The 22,176-nt window shown below is 42.3% G+C and overlaps 1 protein-coding gene and 1 long non-coding RNA gene across 2 annotated transcripts in view; one reads left to right on the top strand and one right to left on the bottom strand.

Moving 5' to 3' along the window:
• Positions 1-22,176, bottom strand: part of LOC132383580 (exostosin-1-like) — a 321,695-nt gene that overhangs the window by 193,792 nt on the left and 105,727 nt on the right. The gene's annotated exons all lie outside the window — the stretch shown is intronic.
• LOC132383582 (uncharacterized) lies at positions 15,331-22,082 on the top strand. Its single transcript, XR_009508729.1, has 3 exons — positions 15,331-15,445; positions 19,348-19,668; positions 21,769-22,082. It is a non-coding gene; the product is annotated as an uncharacterized LOC132383582 (long non-coding RNA).

Below are 22,176 nucleotides of genomic sequence, written 5' to 3' on the forward strand. Positions count from 1 at the left end.
TGTGTGTGTGTGTGTGGCCTTTGTCAGTTGTGGTCGACCATGGGTACTGCGTCTCTGTTGAGGCCGATGCTGGAACGGTAGGCTCTGCCACAGTTGCTGCATGTGTAGGGCATTGTGGAATTGTTGTCCGCTGTCCTCTCTGTTTAGCCCTCCACTATGTTGCTGAAGAGTACCTTGCCATTTTGTTGCAGTCAACTGCTGTATCCTCCCAGCACTCTCTGTTGATTTTTACGGCTTTCATGTCGTGCTTGCAGAGGTTCTTGAAGTGAAGCTGGGGTCTATCAACGTTCCTCTTGCCTGTTGCTAGTTCTCCATAGAGGATGTCCTTTGGCAGTCTACCATCCTTCATACAATGGACATGGCCCAGCCAGCGCAGTCTGCGTTGTCTTAAAAGCATGAACATTGTGGGAAGTCCAGTGCAGGAGAGGACCTCAGAGTTTGGGACTGTCTCTCCAGGTGATGCTGAGGATGCGGCGATGAAAACTATTGAGTTTCGTCTCCTGTTTGGAGTAGATGGTCCAAGTCTCACTACCATACAGGAGGGTGCTGATAACGCATGCATTGTACATGGCAGTCTTGGTCTTTGTCGTGAGTTTCGGATTCTCCCAGACCCGCGAGGAGAGTCGAGCAAGAATCGGTGTTGCTTTGCCGATACGCCTATTGATTTCAGCATTGAGGGAGAGAGCGTCGCTAATGGTCGACCCCAAGAATGTGAATTTGTGGACCACTTCTAGATCGCAATTGTCAATGAAAATGACTGGCGTCTGCACTACGTTCTGGGCAAGGACATTAGTTCTCTTTAGGCTGATGGTAAGCCCGAAGTCCTTCATGCCTTAGAGAAGCGGTCCTTGAGAGTTTGTAGTTGCTGTTTGGTATGCGAGGTTATAGCAGCACCATCGGCAAAGAACATGTCATGTGTTAAGATCTTTTGCACCTTTGTTCTTGCTCTCAGGCGCGCAGGGTTGAACAGCTGCCCATCAGACCTGCTGTGCATGTGGATGCCTTCTGTCGACATCCCAAACGCGTGCTTCAATAGCAGAGAGAAGAAGATGCTGAATGCATATATACTTACTGTAATTCACAGTTTTTTCACTATTATTATGTATTGCATTGTACTGCTGCCGCAAAGTTAACAAATTTCACGACATATGCCAGTGATAATAAACCTCATTCTGATTCATAATTGAAGTGTAACCATTACAATAAAGAATGAAATGTTATGAAAGTGCACCACAGTTGCATGGCGTTTAGTTCGACTCTATTACAACTAGGGGCATCGGAGTTTGGAGTTGAATTCCAACATCATCTGAAAGGAGTCTATCCATTCTCCCTGTGGAATGTGTGGGTTTCCTCCAGGTGCTCCAGTTTCCTCCCACAGTCCAAAGACGTACCGGTTAGTGGGTTAATTGGTCTTTGTAATTGTACTGTGATTAGGCTAGGTTAACTCAGGGGTTGCTGGGTGGTGTGGCTCAAACGATGAGAATGGCCTATTCCATACTGTAAATTAATAAAGAAATGCTGCAGCCTGTGGCTGGGAAACTGACCTGCTGCTCTTCGTAAACAAAGAACATCTCTATATATTTTACATCCTTCTGGAGATTAGGTAAATCTTGGGTTATGACCAACTGGCAGTGTGAAAAATCTTCATCGTTGAAGGACCAACCAAGACTTTCACTGCACAGCCACGAAAGAGGATCTTCTGCCCAATTCGTTCATGCCAATCAAGGTTGCCCCATTTGCCTGCATTTGACCCATTATCAAAATATGCACCTGTGTGCGTTACCATATACAACTCAGAGATTCATTTTCTTGCAGGCATACACAGCAAGTCCAAGAAACACCACAGAATCAGTGAAAGATGGCACCCAAAAGGACAGCCAAACAACCAATGCGCAAAAGGCAACAAATGGCAAATACAAAAAGAAAAAAATAACAAAATAATAATAATAAATAAATCAGCAATAAATATCAAGAAAATTCGATGAAAAGACCTTGAACCTGAGTCCATAAGTTTTGGGAAGAGTTCAATGATGAGGCAAGTGAAGTTGAATGAATTTATTCCCTCTGGTTCAAGTGCCTGATGGTTGAGGGGTATTAACGGTTCCTGAACCTGGTGGTGTGGGTCCTGAGGCTCCTGTACCTTCTTTCCGATGGCAGCAGTGAGAAGAGTGCATGGCCTGGGTAGTGGGGGCCCTTGATGATGGATACTACTTTCCTGTGACAACGCTCCATATAGATGTGCTCAATGGTGGGGAGGACTTTAACCGTGAGGGACTGGGCCATATCCATTACTTGTTATAGGCTTTTCTAATCAGGGTATATCCATACCAGGCCGTAATGCAACCAATCAATAAATACTCTAATGCACATCTATAGAAATTTGTCATGCTAAATCTTCACAAACCTCTCAGGAAGTCAAGGTGCTGCCACGCTTCCATTTGAAGGGTACCTGTCACTTCCGTTGTGAGGTGTACCTATCCAAATATTTTTTAAATATTGTAATTGTACCCATTTCTACCACTTCCTCAAGCAGCTGCTGTGAAGTTTTTCACCCTCTGTGTGGAAAAACTTTCCTTTTTAAACCCTTCCCCTCTCATCTTAAACCTGGGTCAGGAGTAAACACCTCCTATCCTTAGATAAAGACTGTGACAATCTATTTCACCTACGCCGCTCATTTTTGTTATAAACCTCTCCAAGGTCACACCTCAGAGCCTTCTTCACTCCAGAGAAACAGCCTCAGCCTGTCAAATGGCCAGAGTAATTCTTGAACCCATACCTTCTCGTGTGAAGGCGAGAGAGATACCACTAAGGTTTTGGCAGGAACCTGAGGTGTTATCCCTCAAGGCCAGTGGTGATATGAGTAAAGTCATCCCAAATGAACAGCTATCAACCGAACACCGGTACTTGTGCTATTCATACTACAGAGACCAATTTTAATTTAAATCAAAGTCATTTGCAGTTTGAATCAAAAGAATGCTTTCTGCTCGCTCATCCAGAAACCATCAACATTTCCTTAATTAAAATTTAACTGAGCAACATCCAAGCATTTTCCACAGTTTAGTTGATATAATTTAAATGAATGAGCTCTCCTGCCTCCCAGTTCTTCAACAGCCTGAAAATAGCAAAGAGCACCTACAATTAAATCACAAGTAATTTCAGCTTAAAGATAGACTGGCAATTACACATCAGCTTTCACAACGTCAGAGGCACTTTGCAACCAATAAATAACTCTGTAAGTATCATATCATCTGCTGTAGACCTATTGTGTCTACAGCAGATGCAATCTCACTGGCTTTTGATACGGCCTGGACAATACTAATACTTACGTCAGGCTGCATTTATTGATCACAGCTCAGCGTTCAACACAATCATACCCTCATTCTAATCAACAAGCTTCAAAACCTGGGCTCCCCTCTACAACTGGATCCTAGACTTCCTCACCTGGAGACAACAGCCTGTGCAGAAATAACGTCCCTTTCTTGTTGACAATCAGCACTGGCGCACCACAAGAACGTGTGCATAGCCCACTATTCTACTCTCTCTACACCCATGATTGTATGGCTAGACACATCTCAAGTGCCATCTATAAATTTGCTGATGACATGACAATTGTTGGCAAAATTTCAGAGGGAGAGGAGGAAGTGCACAGGAGCTGGTTGAGTGGTGTTGCAGCAACAATCCTACGCTTATCATCAATAAGCCCAAGGAATTGATTGTGCACTGCAGGAAGGAGAAGTTGAGGGAATACACACCAGTCCTCATCGAGTGATCAGAAGTGGAAAGGGTGAAAGTTTCACGTTCCTGGGTGTCGACATCTCTGAGCATCTATCCTCAGCCCTACATATTGATGCAATTAGAAGGGAACGTGGCAACTATATTTCGTTAGGAGTTTGAGGAGAACTGATATGTCACCAAAAACACCGGCAAACGTCTACAGATGTATCATGGAGAGCATTCTAACTGGTTGCATCACCGTCTAGTATTTGGGGGGCACCGCACAGGATCAAAATAAGCTGCAGAAAGTTGTAAACTCAGTCAGCTCCATCTTGGGAACTAGCCGCCCCAGTACTCGGGCTACCTTCAGTAGGTGATTCCTCAAAATGGCAACATCCATCATTAAGGACCCCCATCCCCATCACCCAGGACATACCCTCTTCTCAATGCTACCATCAGGGACAAGGTACAGGAGTCTGAAGAATCAGAATCAGGATTACTGCCAGCAGCACGTGTCATGAAATTTGTGAACTTACCACTGCAGTACAAAACAATACATGATAATATAGAAAAAATAAAGTAGTGAAACAATTACAGTAAGTATATTAATATATATTAAATAGTTAAATTAAGATAAGTAGTGCAAAAGCAGAAATAAAAAAAGCATTGAAGGAGTGTTCATGGGATCAATATCCATTTGGAAATCAGATGGCAGAGGGGTAGAAACTGTTCCTGAATCACTGAGTGTGTGCCTACACTCGATGCTCAGGAACAGCATCTTCCCTTCCACCGTCAGACTTCTGAATGAACAATGAACACCACCTCACTATTTTTTCCCGTCTCTTTCTGCGCTATTTATTTAATTGAATTTTTTACATATACTTATTGTAATTAATAGTTTTTTATTATTGTGCATTACAATGTACTGCCAATGATATTAAACTTGATTCTGATGCTGATGATGAGGAAATATGGACAGCAACCTGGGCATAGCAAGGTCCTACAAAGATGGCAATGACAATACTAGAACATTCTAGGGCATTTCGAAGATAGAAGATCACAGGAACAGACCCTTCTGCCCACAATGGTAAACATGATGTCAGACAAACTTTGGCTCTGAAAGACAAACAGTGATATTGGAAGAAGTTGAGTCAAGAAGCTAGGTGTTGATTAACACCCAAACTGGAGAATGATAAGGAGATGATTGAGGAGAGAATCCTAGTGATTGGTGTGGAGGCAGAGACTGTCAATAAAGTGATGGAAACCGGAACACACAGGAGGCCACAATAGATAAGGTTAGACCTTACGGATACCACTCGATGGATTACGTTTACGATGGTGAGGGGTTTTCCAATTCTGTTAGAATTAGCATAAGGTGAAAGCAGAAGAGAATCAGAATCTGAATCAGGTTTAATATCATCAAAATATGTTGTGAAATGTGTTGTCTTTGTGGCGTTGGTACATTGCAATACATAATAGCAAAATCTAGAAATCACAAATATACTGTTCATATACATATCAAAATAGAGCAACGTCCATTTAGAACGGAGATGAGGAACAATTTCTTCAGCCAGAGAGTGGTGAATCTCTGGAATTCATTGCCACAGGCGGCTGTGGAAGCCAAGTCATTGGTATATTTAAAGCAGATGATGACAAATTCTAGATTAGGTACATTAAACTCACGTCAGGGCATGAAGGGATACGGGGAGAAGGCAGGAGATTGGGGCTGAGAGGAAAAATGGATCCGCCATAATGGCGGAGAAGAATCGATGGGCCAAATGGCCGAATTCTGCTCATATATCTTATGGATTTATGACCAAAAAACAAACACAAGGATCATCACACACACACACACACACACACACACACACACACACACAAGCTCCAACTCATCATTTTTATTGTTTACATTTCATAAGGTTAAAAAATGAGCAGCTTGAACCAATGAATTTGAGTCTCAAAATCATAACTGTAAGACTTTGAAAAACAAAGTCATTATTCACTTAAATCTATTAAATCGTTTATCGTTTGTGCACATTACATTAAACTCACGTACTGAGCTCCCATTTGGTAATGAATTATGTTCCTTTGGCGATATGATAATGATTTCCTGTCTCTCTTGATGGCCTTGAATTGCAAATCGAGCAGCACACAATTCTGCAGACGTCCCAAATGAGTGACAGGGAGCAGATTCCTGGATGACATTAATCAGCTGGTCAGCACAGACACCAACAATGATTTATCGGACAGACACCAATGGTCAGGAGATTATTGCTGGTGTAAAGCTCTATTCTGCAATGTGCCTCTATTACTGGCACAGGTTTTGGCATCTTTGCTTGGATGTACTCCCGTCTCTGTAAAAACTTAAAGGAATGATCCTCATCCTCTACCTTCCCCACTGTAACTTCACCATCCTCTACCCCTCTGGCTACAAGTTTGATCTGGGCAGGAGAGCCTGGATGAAGTACCTCAGGAAGGTTGGCTACAGCAGTAGGAACACCTGTTTTCGAGAAATTGAGGACAGGCATGGTCTAATTGAGTTATTTAAGAAGGTGCTCAGATTAGCTAGTGTTTGAGTAGGCAATAGTGAGCCAGAGTGTCAATGTGGAATGAGACTAATCACGACAGTCAATATCACTGAACAGAATGCTACTTATTTGAGACATGGGCAAGAAGAAAATATTGTTCTCAAAATCCATTTATTGCAAACAAATAAGAATATTTTTGTACTTTTAAGACTAGATTTTGGTATAAATCGGAACTAAATTACATCTCCACACCCCCCCCCCCCACCTCCCACAGCCACACACACACATGACACACAGAAGAATAGCCATTTGGTCATGAGCTCATGTCACATCAAAGTACAGCACAGAAACAGGCTCTTTGGTCCATCTAGTCCATGCTGAACCATCTAAATTGCCTAGTCCCACTGACCTGCACCAGCCACAGTCCTCCATATCCCTGCCATCCATGTTTCTATCCAAACTTCTCTTAAACGTTGAAATCAAAATCGCAAACACCACTTGTGCTGGCAGCTCGCTCCACACTCTCACCACCCTCTGAATGAAAACATTTCTCCCCCGTTTCCCCTTAAACCTTTCACCCTTAACCCATGACACCTAGCTGTTGTCCCACCCAACCTGAGTGGGAAAAGCCTGCTTGCATTTACCCTATCTATACCCCTCATAATTTTATATACCTCTATCAATATCTCTCTCAACCTTCTACGTTCCAAGGAATAAAGACCTACCCTATTCAATCTTTCCCTATAACTCAGATCCTCCCGTCCCAGCAACATCCTTGTAAATTTTCTCTGTACTCTTTCAACCTTACTTACAACTTTCCTATAGGTAGGTGACCAGAACTGCACACAATATTCCAAATGAAGCCTCACCAACGTCTTATATAAATTCCATGTTACTTTCCAACTCCTGTATTCAATACTTTGATTTATGAAGACCAATATGCCAAATGTTTTTGTTACAATGCTATCTAACTGTGATGCCACTTTCAAGGAATTATGGATCAATATTCCCAGATCCGTTTGTTCTACCACACTCCTGAGTGCCCAACCGTTCACTGTGAACTTTGATTTGCTGAGGGTTGGAGTTGATTCTGCCTGGCCAGAGATCTCCCTGTGCAAGATGAAACAGTTGCAGAGTACTCAATTTCAGATCAACCCTGAGTATGACTATCTTCAGCGAGTTGGAAGATGGCAAGCTTCTTGGATGGAGAGGTCACTGGCAGATTTTCTTCCTCAAAATCAACTTGGTCCTTTTTTTTTGGTTTAAATTTCCTAACTTGTATACAAGAGTTTTCCCAGTTTTAGCTGGAGTGAGTGGATTCATTGCAAGGTCAAAGGTATCACAAGCAGGATGAAGAAACAGGCAGCTAACAGAAAACAGAATACTTTCTAGCTGAAAGCAGTGGAGGTAGAAAAAGACATGAACGTATTGTACATGGAGTGAGAGGCTGGTCATGACACACGTCAACTCCAGCCTCCCAGACAACCTCAATCCACAGCAATTTTATAATGCCACTGACAGCTTAATAGAAAATGCTAACAGAATACTAATCTTTAAATCTGGCAAACTGGAGTACAGGGGAATGAGTTATGCTTCAGCTCTATAAAATGCAGGCTATATCATGCCTGGAATAGAACGCAGGACAGTACAGAACATGAGCAAGCCCCTTGACTCACCATTCTGGGCCAATTATAATGTAATTTAAACTAATCGTCTCTGCCTGCACATTGATTTCCTGCATGCTAATATACCATCGAATTGCATCTTAAACATTACTGCTTCCACCACCTTCCTCACCTGCACTTTCCACCAACGTTTTTTTGATACAGCTGCAAGGGCCAACCATTGCTCTGACCAGGAAATAGTTATACTGCCTAAAAACTGCGCGGTTACTTTAAGTGCTTTTTTTTTGTAATATGCATACTACGAATAACTACACAGAATTGGCGGATTGGCCGTTCATTAACAATGAGCTGCCGACTTCCATTCTGTGTTAATTGTTACAATTTCTAACAGTGTTGTAATTTAAAACACCAACAATGTAAATACGTTAAAGCTCTAAAATGTTTTAAAGTAAAGGTTGTGGTATGTTTATTATTTAGAAAAATTATGGATTATATTCATTAACACATAATTACAGGGTATTTCACAATTATATTATTTCAAAATTATATTAAAATTATATTAAAATTATTTCAAAGTTACATTAACATAATTTCAGAATTATATCAACATTATATAAAATAAAATTCCAGCTGTGTGGCAGTAAAGGCTATATGCATGTGAGCATTTAGTTACCGTGTGGATGAGCACCCTTGCTGCTTAGAAGGAACAGTGTTTTCCACGCACTTAAAACTAAATAAACTTGCCTCATAAATCTCCTTTAACCTTCCCCCTCAGCTTAAAGCTTTGTCGTCTGATATTTGACACTTTCACTCCAGGAGAAAGACTGACTATCAACCCCTTTCACAATTTTATATACTTCTATCAGGATATCATTAACAATTCTAAGCACCACACCCTTATAAGAATTTAATGGTCCTCGGTGATTTACAAGAACAAGATACATTTCAAGAATTAAGCTATGAAAGAGTGTATAAAACATTGGTATTTATGGAGATCTGTGCTTGTGAAATGATTTCAATCGAGCTTTCAAAACCTTAAAAAGTACTGATAGAAACATGGAGAGTAATCCTACTGATTTAAAATTGGAGATTGATAGATTTTCAGGAGGAAGTTGCACAGCAAAGTCAATATACTCAGAAAACATTTTATTTTAAAGAGATAATGACAGACATCATGTCAAAAACTACGAGAGCATCACCCAATAAAAGCAGAATAATTTACAGAGAAGATATCGTTACTGGTGGATAATTACAAATGGTATGTATAAAATCAATCCTAGTCATTTACTTCTAAAAGAAAAACTCACTTGACTGTCATTGAATTTACCAAATTCTCCATGGGAACAGGACGAGAAATCTGTGCATGGACAAAAACCTGGGAACTGGAGATACAAGAGTCTGCAGTAGCTGGAGTCTGCAGCAACACAAAAGATGCTGCAAGAACTCAAACGTTCAGGCTGCATCTTTAGAGAGAAATGGATCGACAACTTTTTTTGTTCCAGACCTTTTATCTGCATTGAAGTGGATATTGTTTTCTGGAAATGCCAATTGAATTGTAAACTTTAAATTTATAATTGATAAACTTTTGCTAATCAAAAGCATTTTGGGATAAGCAGAAAACATGAATATATGATAGAAAGATTATGATTTAATAATCCAATTGAGCAATGGCCATCAGTCCAATGTTTGCTTTGCTGGAATGTTAGCTCACTTCAGTGAGAGGAGTGAATGCAAACCATTGAGCCTTAGTTGCTATATTGAATACCACAGTATACACTAACTGTTCAAACAGAGCAACTAAATTAGAATGGTAAATATACATTCAATGGTATCTCCTGTACCTAATAAAGTGACCTTTGAGTGTACGTTTGTGGTCTTCTGATGCTGTGGCCCATCCACTTCAAGGTTCAAAGGCACACGAGTGAATCTGCAGATGCTGGAAATAAATAAAAACACAAAATGCTGGCAGAACTCAGCAGGCCTCCTCCCATCACTACCTCCTCCCATTGATGCTGTCTGGCCTGCTGAGTTCTGCCAGCATTTTGTGTTTTTATTCACTTCAAGGTTCAACATGTTTTTGGAGATGCTCTTCAGCACACCACTGTTGTAACGCACAGTTATTCGAGTTACTGTTGCTTTCCTGTCAGCTCCTCTGATCTCTCCCATTAATAAGGTGTGTTCACCCACTTTTTGTTTTTACATCATTCTCTGTAAACTCTAGACTGTTGTGTGTGAAAATCCCAGGAGATCAGCAGTTCCTGAGATACTCAAACCACCCCATCTGGCACCAACAATCACTCCACTGTCAAAGTCATTTTGATCTTCCCCATTCTGATGTTTGGTCTGAACAACAACAAAACCTCTTGACCATGTCTGCATTCTTTTATACATCGAGTTGCTGCCAAATGATTGGGTTAATTAGATACCTGCATTAATGAGCAGGTGTACAGGTATAAAGTGGCCATTGAGTGTATGGACTGTATGTACTAGCCAGAACTCTTAAAAACATTTTGTTTAGCATTGTAACTTAGTTTTGCTTTGGGTCCCAGCTGTCTAATTCCTGTATGTGGCCAAACATTCCACATTTCATGGTGGATTGTTTAAAGAGGAAACAGAATGGAGTGATTTGATGGTGCATTCTATGTGAAACAAGACATATAGCAATTGCACTGTTTTTTTTTTAATTTAAAAAGATGTACATGACCAAGAAAAAGTACAAATATTACACAGAGGGGTGATAACATAGTTACAGTACTGTGCAAAAGTCTTAGGCACACACATATATAGCTAGGGGTCTAAGACTTTTGCCCAGTACTGCATTTGTCAACATGGAGCAGAGAGAGAGTTTGTAAAGCTGGTGGGAGCAATGGATGTTGGGAATGGCAAGCGTGTAGTGCCAGGTGATGGGTGTGGGACAGGTGGCAGAGAGGAGTGCCAGGGTGGAATGGGTGGGTGGCATAGGTGCAGACACACCCAGCCCTTAGACACAAAGCAAGGTCATTTGATTCCAAACAATTGGTTTATTGATCATTACAGAATATCTTTGTAATGCATCCCACTGCCTCCCGTCTCCTTTGCCCTTTCTCCAACCATGATTAGCCTCCCCCTCTCAGTTCACAATATAGCCCCATATCAGAGTCAGGTTTATCATCACTCACACTCATCATGAAATTTGTTTACTTGCGGCAGCAGTGTAATGCAATACATAAAATTACTGCAGTACTGTTGAAAAGTCTAGGCACCCTAGCTATTCAGATTCAGATTATTGTCATTTAGAAACCACAAATGCAGTGCAGTTAAAAAATGAGACAACGTTCCTCCAGAATGATATCACAAAAGCATATGACAAAACAGACAACACCAAAAAATCCACATAACGTTTGGCAATCCCCAATCCAGAGTCCGGAGAGGCTGCTGCGTATTAATATCGTGCTACCGTCTGGCACGTTCCCCGGAAAGGAGCTCCAAATCCACCAGACAAACAAGACCAAAAACTAAAGCTACAAAACCACATAGTTACAACAGTGCAAACAATAGCATAATTGATGAAAAAACAGACCATGGGCACAGTAAAAATAGTCCAAAGATGTTAAAGGACTATAAGTTCAAAAGAAATCACCGCACAGTTTCCACAAGTTCCCACAAGGGTCCCAACAAACTCGCCATCCCACGCCGGCAACAGAAGGGAATACCCCCGCTATGGACTTCCACGGTGCCGCCCGGCTCAGCCGCGCAGACACAGCACACAATGAAAGCTCCGTCAAACCCAGCCTTGCAGACGCAGCACACACCAAAAGCGACCTGACCGCAGCGGACTCCGAGTCCGTCGAAACTCCGAGCCGACGACCATCCCTTCCGGCACAGCTTCTCTGCCGACCGTATTAAGACGGCCCCGCCACCGGCCACTGGCAACACGACCCCGAGGACTGGGGGCCCGTTCTCCCCAGCAGAGACCCGGACCTCACAGCATCAGCAGCAACGAAGAAGGTCTTCCTGTAGATTTCCAGATGTTCCTCTGTGCTCCCACGTCCGTTTTCATCCGATTATGATTGTGAACGGCACCCCGCTTCACAAATAACAGATAATCAGCTCCAGAGTGGCCACTGCAAGCTGCGTCACACTGCCATCTTGGATTTTACATATGTGCCTAAGAATTTTGCAGAGAACTTTAGATGCATTGGGCTCTGCATTCTTCTCTTTATTCTGTCCTGTTGACCTAATTTTCCCCATCTTTGTAAATCCCTCAAGTTGTTAACATTAGATCACATTGTCTGTGTTATAAAATTCAGACAAGTTTTTCACATTATACTCTGATCTTCCTAATAGGTACACAAGGTGATGGGGTGCAGGTAGGTCTCTACCAAAGGAGGTATAAGGTGCTCCTTCCCTCCGCTAGCCTGCAGGTCACCTTGAACAAGGTGTAGCACCTGCTTAGTCCCCCAGTCAGGGTCACTGGAAGCTATGGGAGCAGGTGATGAATATCACGAGTCCTGGTTATACGACCACTGATGCCAGGCAGACAATCTCCAAAAGGGCAATAGCTAACTACCTCTATAGAAAAATTTGCCAAGAACAATCATGGTCACCATGTTTTCCCACATCATATGACACCCCACATAATGAGTGAACAAAAGAATAGGTACATACATTACTGAATGTAGCCTGAGAAATAGTAGCAATAAGCAAGCCACAGAAAGGGTCACACTGGAGGGGAGTGTATGTGGAGAGGCCACGTGGGGTGCAAGGTTCTTTAGGAATTGGAGACGTATCGCTTGGAACCAGTCCTGTTGCCTGTGGAATTAGTGCTGAAGATAACACTTCTATTTACACTGTTGCTTCACTACTCCCATTTCATTCGGCGCGCATTCCTATCAACTGCCCTTAGATTCTACCCCGCACCTGCTAATCCAGGACAATTTATAGAGACCAATTAGCCTACTAACCTGCACTACCCTTGAGATCTGGAGGAAATGTAGTAAGGAGGCAAGAAGAAGTCCTAGTGAAGTGAGTAGACCTGGAGGAATGATATTCAGAGTATAGAATCTGGAGTTATTACACTTGAAATGAAGGGAGATGGAAACATTGTACAGAGGGCCACAATCAGGATGGAATTAGTTAAATTAACTCTAGGTAGAGTGCAGTGATGTGGATGGACTTGGGTTCTACTGTGCCAGATGTATTGTATCTGATCCACTGGCCTGATGCCAATTTCTATCTGATTACATGCTTGTAAAGAACCCAGAGACACTTTCCTGCCTTAAAGGTACAATGTAAATACAAATTATTGGAGTATTATGTGAGCCAGAGATTGGAAACCAGCAATTAGAAGCTGATAGGTTCTATGACCTCCATATCTCATGCTGTTAGCCTCCTACGACTTGGAATAGATGCATACCATACCAAGCTTCAAGCTGTGGACCCCTAGCAGGTTAACAGCCACAGAGGCAGGACTGTCAAGTCTTGGGTGGTATGCAAGCTTTAAACAGATGGCATTTCTGCTTTCAAATCTGACTTTCACTGGCAACTGAGAACTACCAGTGGAGCTTCAGACTGTGCCAATCCAATCTCCCAACATATGGCAGCATGGTGAAAACAGCCTGAATTCTGCTTTGATAGAATTCTTCTCTATAATTACTGCCTTCACCCTGTTTGGGGGGTCCTGTACTGTGGGGGGGGGGGGGCGGTGAGAACAGTAAGGACTTCAGCACAGCACTTCTAAAAATAAATTTAATAGGTCGTGGCAAAATACTTTCAATAAGGCAGTTTGAATTGGGACTGCAGCTGTTAGGAGCATCCCATAATAATAATTAAAAATATCCTTAATTTTCCCAAAAGCTATTCTTGCACATGTACTGATTAGGAAGTACTTAAGTGCAACTGGTTTTATGATTTGTTAGAAGTAGGGTGAAGCATGGATATGGGACATTGAAGATGATGGTGGCCAGTGCCTTACTTGAAGAACACTTCAAGGATAAATAGCAATAAGGGATTATACAGCAGTTTGAACCCAAGTATCAGTATGGTGCCATTGATTTCCTTACAGCCACTCCAGAGTGCAATGGCGTTTGTGTTTAACACCTTGCATGAAAGGTGCCTGGCCTCCAAGTAAGGCAGGGCCGCAGACATGGTTAATGCTCCAGGTTCTTGGGGAAGGCTAGATCCCACAATCTCTTTGGCTCCACTGAACCCAGAGCTTACCGACGCAGCTGAGAAAGTTGACCTTTAAAATTGGGCAGGTGGTGGAAGGAACTAGTCTCAAGCGATATAGAGCCAAGATCCTTCTGAGAACGAAGAAAATTTCGAAAAATTTGAAAAATCTGTGTATCTGGAAAGCATCCATGTTTCAGAAGTAAATAGTACAGCACAGGTCTGCTGAGGGCAATCTGAGACTATTAAATTGAATTTATACCTTACCTTCCAGTACAAGTGCAAAGCAATTAGCAACACTGTGAGCTTGTCTTTCTGACTCCTTTAAATATCCACCAACATCAACAGATTTGAGCTACATATTCCCTACCACCTTCATCCACCCTGAAGTGTCTAGTGACTCTGCTTGGCCTAAAAAGACAAAGCTACTCTAACTGAGCATGTTGATGAAGGACAGACAACGCATTCCACAGATAGGAAACACAGTCCAAAAACATGGGAGAAAATCTGAGAGTCAACGTATTCACTATGGCAGAATAAGCTGTTTTATCATCTTACTCAAAAGTGGGGAAATTCTGTACTATAAAAATCATTTTCCATTCCAGTTACATGTGGAAATACACAGAGGTTTGCAAAACCATCTATTACACACTGACTGATTATAGGGAATAATATTTCTGTCGAAACATTAACTCCGTATCTCTCTCCACACTTACTGCCTGGTCTGCTGAGCTGCGAGCCTTTCTGTTGTTATTTAATAAGAGACCAGAACCAAATTGCACAAGGAATAAACGTCAATTGAAAACAACTACTGGGAGTTATGGAGGAATGCAGGGAAGTTCCACAGGAAATAATTAACATATTATGAGAAGCAATACCACAACATAACATGAGCAATCATGAGGAATAATTGACAGGGGTTTCAGGGACAACAGGCCGGGGACAATATATGGAATAACTCAATGCAGAGATTACACAAGAGAGAAGCTAATGAGAAGTAATTCCTTCTAATTTTTCCTTTCTGTGAGAACGCATGAATCACCAAAGATACTCAAAAGCAGATAAAAATTCCAAACCTCTGACAACCATCTCAGCAAGGACTAAATGAAACTGGACCAAGAGGGCAGCACAGGAAAAGGAAGGAAAATGTTGTTTTAAACAATATTTTTTAATTAATAAATTATTCCATTAACCTTGAGTAAAAATTCACAGCAAACTTCCTTTGTGTCATTCCTTCCTATCCCTGCAATCACTATTACTCCCCAACCCTTTGAGATCTCTGAGCTCTTCTAGTTTGGGCCTGATTAACCTCTTTTACTCCATGAGTTGTGGCTATAGATTCCACTCACAAGGTCTTACCTCCCTCTCCTCCTTTGGGAAGGATGTAGTCTGCACGGAATGCCATCACAGGAGAGCAGCGTCGGGAAGCAGGTACACATTATTTCTCTTTTCTCCCCCTTTCCTTGTTTGTATTTGCAGAGTTTGTTGTCTTTTGCACACTGGTTGTTTGTCTGTCCTGTAGGGCGTGGTCTTTTGTTGATTCTAATGTGTTTCTTGCACTTACTCTGACTGCCCAGGGGTCAGCAACCTTTACCACTGAAACAGCCACTTGGACCCGTTTCCCGTTTGACATTTAAAATGAAATAACACTGCATACAACGTTTTGTTTTGCCTTTATGCTATGTATAAACAAACTATAATGTGTTGCATTTATGAAATTGATGAACTCCTGCAGAGAAAACGAAATTACATTTCTGCATGCAACAAAAACATTTTGAACTCCGAAAAAAAGACGTTGGGTTGAAGGTTACTTTTAAGTAAAATACTCAATGTCTATTTGAGTCCTTCTTGTATTTATGAAAAACGCCAAACTTAAATTTGCCGCCAGCAGCAAACCAAAAATAACATCAGCCAGCTGTCAACCTGAAAAATAAAAGTATTTCACTGAACAATGAAAACATACGAATATACGTAAAATAATAGGCAATGAAAATATTTATCATACTTGGTCAGGTTGACTCACACCTGACAATGCAGTCGTATTCAGTAGGGATGGATCGATGCTTAGGGGAGTGACCGGGAAGGATAATGTGTTTTTTTTCCTCTCTGAACTCACAGAAGCGTTTCCAAAACAATGTTTGCATTGCGATGATTGCAGAATGTAAATACTCCGAATTTATCATGTTGTGACCTTGTTTGAACTCTCTCAAATTGGGGAAGTGAGTCAAAGTGCCTTTCTGTAAATCTCTGGCAAGCACTGTCAACTTGCGCTCGAATGCCAAAACATCCTCCAACATGTGCAGGGCTGTGCGTCCTTTCCCCTGAAGAGCTGTGTTCAGCGTGTTCAGGTGCGCTGTCATGTCTACCATGAAGTGTAGCTTTTCCAGCCACTCTGGCTGTTCCAGCTCAGGAAAGTTGGGCCCTTTGCTGCCCAGGAAAGTTTTCACTTCTTCCAGACATGCGACAAAGCGTTTCAGCACCTCCCCTCTGGACAGCCAGCGATAAAAACACGTTGTAGTGGTGTGCTACACGCAGTCAGTAAACTGCAGTCAAAGATAGCTTTATTCGAACTAAACAGCCTTGCTTTTAAGCCTCCCTCAACCCGCCCCCCATGGGCGCGGATGCTGCAAAAGACACGTATTCACAAACCTCCGTAGGCTATCTCCCTTAGCCTGAACGCTGGCTAATTGTGAGCCGGTTCGGATGTGTCAGGAAATGTGTCGCCACAACGTCTTATTTAGATTGTACAAGATCACCATAATCTTCAAATTTAGAATTACATTTCAAAAACTAACAAACTAACATAAAATACATTTTAATTAAATATTGACCAATTATTTCCCAAAGCAACAGAGAGCTGCAGCACAGACGTAAAAGAGCCACATGTGGCTCCGGAGCCGCGGGTTGCCGACCCCCAGCCTAGGTGATGGGGTCCCTGATGATGGAGGCCGCTTTCCTGCAACAGCGTTTCCTATAGATGTGCTCAATGGTTGTGAAGTATCATAACAAACAGAAGATATCTTGATACATAGGTTACACCAGCAAGAACTTCAAGATGCCAATGTTGTAATGAATGTGGTTAGAAGAATCACTGCTGACAATTGCCTGATAAGCAGGTGGCTCCTCCCTGTCCTTATTCCTTTTTGCACACATTCCCTAAGGAATCTGCTGATGAAATGTACTGTCTTGTTACTCAGAAACTCAGTGCTATTAGGTGTCACTGTTACTAATTCATAAACACTGCAGATAAAGGTCGTCAAACAGGGACAATTGTCAAGGCTGACAACTTTATATTCTCACAGCTGACGATCACATGCAGCCTTGACTGCCTTTTAATTAATGTCAAACATCTTGTTATGACTGATGTTCCAAAATGCGAAGGGAAAATTGGATATCAGGCGTAGTTGGCAGCGTTCCATGCTATTAATCTGATATACTACTCTTCTTAATTCTATGACTCTGTAGTTATTGACAAAGTTACAGTTAGTTGCAACATGAAAAGACATAATTACTTATGGAGTTAATAGCATCCAGGGTACCAGTGATTAAAATCTGCCAAATGACTCTTTTGCAGAGCAATTAATTGCTGGATTGTTGACTGTAAAATTCATCTTAAATTAATAACTCCCACTGGAAGCTTAACTGGCGAACTTGTGGGTGCTGTGTACAGCATGAATGACCTTATTAGAAGATAGCAATGCTTGACTTTTTAGCATCTCCACCATTCACCATTACTGAGCCAGCTGTTTCAGGAAGTGTATTTGCTTCTTCAGCTGACCTATAAAGGTGTGAAAACCAGTGTCAAGGATGGTAAGAGTCCTCTCTACTCAAGCAATCCTCATCTAACCCACATCGACAGCAAGGGAAGAATGCATGCCTGATTTTGCCCTCATTTGACAGTAATATTCAACTACCATCATAGAACATAGAGCAGTATGGCCCTTCAACCCATAGTGTTTTGCCAATTTATGTAAATCTACTCCACAATCAATGTAGTCCTTCCCTCTTACACACCCTGAGAGAAAGATAATGGCTGTCCTCTCTACTTGTGCCTCTCATAATCTTATACACCTCTATCAGGTAACCTCTTGTCCTCTTCACTCCAGAGCGAAAGGCCCTACTTTACTCAACCTTTCCTCATAAGACATGCTCTCTAATCCAGGCAGCATGCTGATAAATCTCCTCTTGCACCCTCTCTAAAGCTCCCACCTCCTTGCTATAATGAGGTGACCAGAAGTGAACCCAATACTCCAGGTGTGCTCTAACCAAAGATGTATGGAGCTGCAACATTCCCTCGCAGCTCTTGAACTCAGTCCCCAGACAAATGAAAGCCTACTACACACCACACGCCGTCTTATTTACCCTATCGATTTGTGCAGCAACTTTATGGGCTTGGACCACAAGATCCCTCTCTTCCTCCACACTGCTAAGAATTCTACCATTGACCTTGCTTCAAGTTCGACCTCCCAACGTGTTTTTCTGGATTGAAGCCTTTCTGCAACTTCCGTGCCCAGCTCTGCATCCTGTTTATATTGCATTCTAACCTGCTGCAGTGTTCCCAACACCACCAACCTTCATGGCATGTTGCAGGATATCTATCCCAAGAGTTTTCTCAGGCATGTTACTAAACAATGTTTGACACCTCAGGAAAGCAGGAGAACTAAAACCCAGGTCAAATGTTTTTGTTTGTACTTCTACTTCATTGCAAGTTATTTTGAACAACATCATCTGCATGAAAAGTGATTTCTAAATAAAGTTATTATTATCATTATTAAAGAATATCTTGAACGAATAACGAGAGCAATGTAAAGAGAGAGTGAGGTTTAGGAAAGTAATTCCACATCTTGGGGCTTTTGCTGGAGGCATGGCTGAGGAAGGTGGAATACAGGTAGTGTAGAGGTTAGCACAACACTTTACTGTACAGGCGACCCAGGTTCAATTCCCACCACTGCCTGTAAGGAGTTTGTACATTCTCCCTGTGACCAAATAGGTTTTCTCCCACAGTTCAAAAGATGCGTTGGTTGGCAGGTTAATTGGTCATTGTAAATTATCCCAAGATCAGGAAAGGATTTTAAAAATTTAGGGGTTGCTGGGTGTTGCGACTTGAAGGGCCAGAAGGGCCCATTTATGAAAAATAAATAGAAGAAAACCGGGAATATGCACGGGGTCAAACCTGGAGTGTGGAAACCTGAGACGTTTGTGAGACCAGAAGAAACTGCAGAGAGAAGCAGGGTCAAAGAACTGAAGGAATTTGAAAATGAGGCTAGCAACAAAATAATCAAATCAGATTTGTTACAACTAATTTATAAGAGATTAAATTTGTTATTTTGCAGGAGCAGTTCAGTGCAAAGATGCAAAATCAGTAAATTACATAAGTGAAAAGGATTAATGAAGTACTGCTAATGGGTTCATGGACTGTTCAGAAATCTGATGATGGAGGGGAAGAATCATTGAACGCGGCTCCTCGGGCTCCCTGACGGAGGGAACAGGAGAGTGCATATCCTGGATGCTGATGGTTCTTTGAGTTGGATAGCAGCTTCTTGAGATGCCACCTTGTGGGGAGGCTGAGGCCGTAGATCTCTGCAGCCTCTTGCATTCCTGGGCACTGCAGACGCCACACCAAGCTGTGATGCAACCAGACGTGAAAGTTCAAGGTAAATTTACCATCTAATTACATACACGTCACCATATGCAACCCCGAGATTCATTTTCTTGCGGGCATACTCGGCAAATCCAAGAACCAATGAAAGACTGAACCCAACAGCCTGGGCAAACAACTAATATGCCAAAAGCAACAAGCTGTGCAAGTGCAAAAGGAAAAAAATGAAATAATAATAACAAGTAAATAAACAATGAATATTGAGAATATGAGATGAAAAGTCCTTGAAAGTGAGTTCGTAGTTCAGTGATGGAGTAAGTGAAATTATCCTCTCCGATTCAAGAGCCTGATGGCTGAGGGATAAGAAGTGTTCCTGAACCTGGTGGTGTGGGACTTGTACCTTTTCGTGATGGCAGCAGTGAGAACAGAGCGTGTCCTGGGCGCTGGGGGCCCCTGGATGATGGATGCTCCTTTCCTGTGACAATGCTCCATGTAGATATGCACAATGGTGTGGAGGACTTTATCCCATGATGGACTGGGCTGTATCCACTACTTTTTGTAGGATTTTTCATTCAATGGCATTGATGTGTCCATACCAAGCTGTGATGCAGCCAGTCAATATACTCTCCACACACATCTATAGAAGTTTATCAATGTTTAGATGCCATGCCGAATCTTCACAAACCCCTAATGAGCAGAGGTGCTGCTGTACTTAGCTCATAATTGCACTTAGATGCTCAGCCCAGCACAGGTCCTCTGAAATTATAACACCAAAGAACTTAAAGTTGCAGACCCACTCAACCTCTGATCCCCCAATGAGGACTGGCTTACAGATCTCTGGTTTCCTCCTTCTCAAGTCAATAATCAGCTCCTTGGTCTTGCTGAAGTTGAGTGAGAGGCTGTTGTCACGGCATCACTCAGACAGATTTTCAATCTCCCTCCTAAATGCTGACTTGTCACCACCTTTGGTATGCTCTGTTACGAGGTGCTCCCAACCGTGTGTTCGTTTCCGAGATTTAAACGCTCTAACTGTCCGAAGTCCAGATAGCTGAACCTTTAAGGGCTTAGGATATTCCCGTTAATTGATAATCATGTTTTGGATGCCAAGAATCCAGTATTTAAGGAGCACCTGAACATAGCTTCAGTGTTCAATCATAAGCCAGCAGTGATTTTGTCCAGTCTTTGTTTTGTGATCCTGTTTGAGACCGCATCTCGATTCCAGCCTCAGAGGCTCCAGCATTTGGGTCCAAGCTATCCTCGTCAAGGACTCTCGTCACATGCTCTCCACCATACAGATATAGAAACCTGTAATATTCTTTGGTGACATAGCAACCCTTCTCAAACCCCTGAGGAAGCAGAGCCACTGGTGTGCCTTCTTGAATGCACGATGTGTGGAGCTCAGGATAGATCTTCTGAGATGCTGTCACCCAGGAATGTGAAGCTGCTCACTCCCATTGCTGATCCCTCAGAGAAGACAGTTGCGTGCTCACCCGACATCACATTCCTGACATCCATCATCAGTTCCGTTTGTAAGGTTGTCATTGCAACATCACTCAACCAGCCAACCATCTGAGATCCCACTAACCGCAGTGGTGTCATCTGCGAATTTACAGACAGTGTTGGAGCTGTGCTGAGCATACAGTCAAGACTGTACAGAAGAGCAGGGCAGTGGGATAAGCACATATCCTTGAGGTGGGTCTGCATTGTCTTTGAGGAGATGTCATTGCTGATCCAAACCGATTGCAGTCCCTCAATAAAGGAATGAATGATCCAGCAGCAGAGAGAGGTACAGAGGCCCAGGTTTCCATGCACTGAGCCAATCGCTGAGTCAGTAACGATCCCCCAGCAGTTGGTTGTCTGTTCCAAATTCCAGCATCTGCACTCTTCCACAACTCAATAGACGGAACCCGCTGGGAACCTATGTGACATTTTCTGAGCATGGTACAAAACAATTCTGCAAAGTCTGTTTAAGAGATTGCATTCAGGACTGTCACAGGAAAATAAAGAGAATAAGACCATTAGAGATGGGGGGCAGAACTAGTCCGTTCAGCCCATCGAGTCTGCTCCACCATTTCAATCTGGATGATGCCTTCTCCTTGTAACCCTTGACACCCTTACTAATCAAGAACTATCCACCTCTGCTTGACCTCCACAGAATTCTGCGGCAATGAATTCTACAGTTTCACCTCCCTCTGGCTAAAGAAATTGAAGTGAGCGATATGGAACATGTCGCGTTAAAGACAACAAAATATTATGAAGCAATGTGAGCAGGTAACACTAAATTACAAATTTAGTGTCTGGACTCCCGAAGTCCAGACAGGCAGAGCGGAGCGACTAAGTAAAACTGAATACCTCATTGGCTGGAGTACAGACACAAAGATTCAAAGTGCATTTATTATCAACGAATGTATAAATTATACAACCTTGAGATATGTTTGCTTACAGGCAGTCACAAAGCAAGGAACCCAAAAGAACCGAATTAAAAAAAATAAGACCAGCGCCCAGGGCGAACAAATCAAACACAATAAAACAGATCATGCAAACTGTAGAAGCCAGCAACAAC

The sequence above is a fragment of the Hypanus sabinus genome, chromosome 30, assembly GCF_030144855.1.
Source record: "Hypanus sabinus isolate sHypSab1 chromosome 30, sHypSab1.hap1, whole genome shotgun sequence".
In the NCBI taxonomy this organism is placed as follows: domain Eukaryota; kingdom Metazoa; phylum Chordata; class Chondrichthyes; order Myliobatiformes; family Dasyatidae; genus Hypanus; species Hypanus sabinus.